The following is a 3,687-nucleotide window of genomic DNA, read 5'->3' on the forward strand; positions in this document are numbered from 1 at the left end:
GGACACGTTTGTAAAAAATTTATTTAGAAAACTACTGAAAACTTTATTAAATAAGAACACTGTTTTGTTTACAGTGAACGAATACTGTATTTATCCTTCTCAAGCGTAGTATAGCTTTGAACTTTTTCCATATACTGCTCTTCCTCTTATGGAGCTAATGAGCAATAACATACACTGCATTACTTAACTGTCGTCTTACATCCTCCACAGTCCCACAACAAAAAGTTTGTCTTGAGGCCATCTGATCCCTAGAGTGGGTGATTTCGACCCACACAAGAGCAGCAAGATCGTAGTAGTAGTAGTAGCTTTATTTATCCGTAGATCTCTTTTTACAAGGATATAGGATATGTCGAAGTATTTACAAGTTTAGCTCAATTTAAAATAAGCTAATTCGTATACATATACATTTACAGAATTCTAGTTAGAGACAATCATTAAATTTACTCCTGGATACTTTTCTTACAAATAACTAATCAAATAATGTAGTGCACACTGTTCACTCAAATCTCACAATCAGTCAGTGCGCACACTATACACACATTGTTTCGTAACACTTCACTCACTACGCACACGCACTGGTGATCTCTGGGCCATTTTCTGTATCGCAACATCCCATTTGCTATCCTGAAAAACTGAGACAGCATCCCTCCATAACGAGTGAGATGTTGCACTAAGATAGTGGAAGAGCTGTTGTTACTGTGCTATGCATAGTTTGGGGATAGGTATTTCAAGAAAGGAAAGAAGAGGGAAAAAAAGTGAAGGTGTTATGTGGAATGTTGGATGCTTTATAATCATTATTATTATTATTTATTTGTATAACATTTTTTCAACAGACCTCTACTCTGTTTTATCTAAGTAATCGTTCAATGTATGTAATGTATTGCACAACAGGTACTTTCAAGCAGCCTTTTTAAAAAAGTGTATTTTTGCAATTTATTTAATCTCTATTCGTAATTTATTGTACAGTTTTATTCCTTGGCAGAAAATGCTGTTTTGAGTTTTATGTTAATTTTTCTTGGTAAATGTAAGTTGAATCTTTCTCTTGTTGCATGGACATGGACAGAGCTGTTTGTGCAGTGATCCAATGTTATTTTTGATTTGTACAACTGACTGGTAAATGTGAAACTTCCTGGCAGATTAAAACTGCTCAGTCGGTAGAGCACTTGCCCGCGAAAGGCAAAGGTCCCGAGTTCGAGTCTCGGTCCGGCACACAGTTTTAATCTGACAGGAAGTTTCATATCAGCGCACACTCCGCTGTAGAGTGAAAATTTCATTCTAGAAACATTCCCTAGGCTGTGGCTAAGCCATGTCTCCGCAATATCCTTTCTTTCAGGAGTGCTAGTTGTGCTAGGTTCGCAGGAGAGCTTCTGTAAAATTTGGAAGGTAGGAGACGAGGTACTGGCAGAAGCAAAGATGTGAGGGCGGGGCGTGAGTCGTGCTTGGATAGCTCAGTCGGTAGAGCACTTGCCCGCGAAAGGCAAAGGTCCCGAGTTCGAGTCTCGGTCCGGCACACAGTTTTAATCTGCCAGGAAGTTTCATATCAGCGCACACTCCGCTGTAGAGCGAAAATTTCATTCTAGACTGGTAAACGTATACACATGGAGCACTCGTCTTCCACGCTATGTTACTGCTTTGCACTTCTGCACACTTCAGTTAGACTGAGGAAGACTGCAGCGCGAAACTTCTCAGACTCGTCAAACTGGTGAAATAACAGCGGGAACGAAGGAGGCCAGAGTAGGACTGACGTAACACCGGTGCCTTCATTTCTAATGTATCCAAACCACAACACTGGTCTGTTACTGGCTCCGCTTCTGATCTCTGGAGAGTGTGTGTGCGCGCTGGATAAAATTTCGCATGGAACAAGTGATTTCACTCCAGGAGGCCGGCGTGTACTGGAGCGACATTCCAGGCGAGGCCCCACTCGGTGCACGTAAACAGGTTCTGGAGCGTCCAGTCCAGTTTCTCTGCGCGAGGATGCCCTCGTGCGGGCCATTACCTCACGCTCTGGGGGCCTACTCTACGCACCTGCCTCCAGCTGACGCAACGAGCACTGGAGCTGCCCATTCCACCTGTAGGCGCCAATAAACACAGCGCTGTCTCGCTAACTGGTAAAGGATGGCCCATCTGCAGACGTATGTTGCGTGTTATGTCTGGCTGCTCTTAATGAACCTCCCGTCATAAACAGACTGAAGTATTACGGAAAGAGTGAAGGTCACGTTGTAATGGTCCCACTAACAAGGGACCGCCCTTGTTAGGGCCGGACCGAATACGACGTTTGTCCTGATTGTGTTCCGTTAACAACTTGGGTTGCGACGTTCCGTATACACACTATTGAGAAACGTTTGATTGTGTAACACTAGGCTCTTTCAAAACATAACAGGCCACCATTTATTTCTCAGAACACATTTATTCTTAAGAGACAGTCAACATACCTTTTACATGTGGTCGGTAAAATCGGAACCCTTATGGGATCACTTTCTTTTCTGTCTGTCTGTCTATCTGGTTGTTGGGACCACTTTGTGTCAGGAAAGGGCAGAGGTAACAAGTTGAAATTTATGTCATATCAAGGCCTACGATTGCATGGCGTGTAAAAAGTTAAGCTTCCAAGTCATTCAGCTGTGCCACATATTTTGATACCGCAAGCTCACTCATCAAAGCCTGTAGGGCACTTCCTATTGATCTCGGACCACGAAATTTGACAAGAAGGAAGGTTGTACAGTACAAGTGAAGGAAACAATCCGAAAACTGTTAATTGGTAATTGTAGCAAACGAAAAAAAAATTTTGTCATTTGTTATCCGACTGTATGTCAGTCCCTCTGTTCAGCATTGGTATCGATGCAGGTAGTAATTGTCGCGATTATCGATTCCCAGGATGGACGAACTACCGATATACACATTTAAGCTTGTACGGCACTCTTAAAGGGCCGATCCTACTCGCAGCCTGCCCAACTTTTTATACGTAGTCTGTATCACGATGAAAGGCCTTAAACAAGCGTTATGTAAAAGTAACTATTTCCTGTTGGTAAAACCTCTTGTCCTGCAGTCGATACACTATCGTCATCTTCAAAGTGGGTCCGACTTAGAGAATCCTTCAGTAACCCAACCAGTCTTAGAGTGACAGGTCTGAGCTGCGGGTTGGATAAAGCAATGACGTCCTACCCAATCTGGCTAAGTGTTCCCCTGTCCTGATAACTGAGTGTGGGCGTGTACTGTTGTGTTGGAGACGTATCAACTGCGACCTGGGCAATACAACAATTTTAGAAACTTTTTTACAATGAAAGAGAGATCGCTCTCCTTGAAGCAACGCTACATAATTACATTTAACAGAGTAGTCATACACACAAAAACATGTACGTTAAGTGCAATTGAAAGTGGGTTTTGCATAGCTAAGCAATAAATGGTAAAATACACTCCTGGAAATTGAAATAAGAACACCGTGAATTCATTGTCCCAGGAAGGGGAAACTTTATTGACACATTCCTGGGGTCAGATATATCACATGATCACACTGACAGAACCACAGGCACATAGACACAGGCAACAGAGCATGCACAATGTCGGCACTAGTACAGTGTATATCCACCTTTCGCAGCAATGCAGGCTGCTATTCTCCCATGGAGACGATCGTAGAGATGCTGGATGTAGTCCTGTGGAACGGCTTGCCATGCCATTTCCACCTGGCGCCTC

The 3,687-nt window shown here is 43.1% G+C and overlaps 1 non-coding gene across 1 annotated transcript; it reads left to right on the forward strand.

The window, feature by feature from the left end:
- Positions 1 to 1,436: 1,436 nt before the first annotated feature.
- On the forward strand, positions 1,437 to 1,511 carry Trnas-cga. Its single transcript has one exon. It is a non-coding gene; the product is annotated as a tRNA-Ser (tRNA).
- The last annotated feature ends 2,176 nt before the right edge of the window (positions 1,512 to 3,687 follow it).

This window comes from Schistocerca americana, chromosome 9 (assembly GCF_021461395.2).
Source record: "Schistocerca americana isolate TAMUIC-IGC-003095 chromosome 9, iqSchAmer2.1, whole genome shotgun sequence".
In the NCBI taxonomy this organism is placed as follows: domain Eukaryota; kingdom Metazoa; phylum Arthropoda; class Insecta; order Orthoptera; family Acrididae; genus Schistocerca; species Schistocerca americana.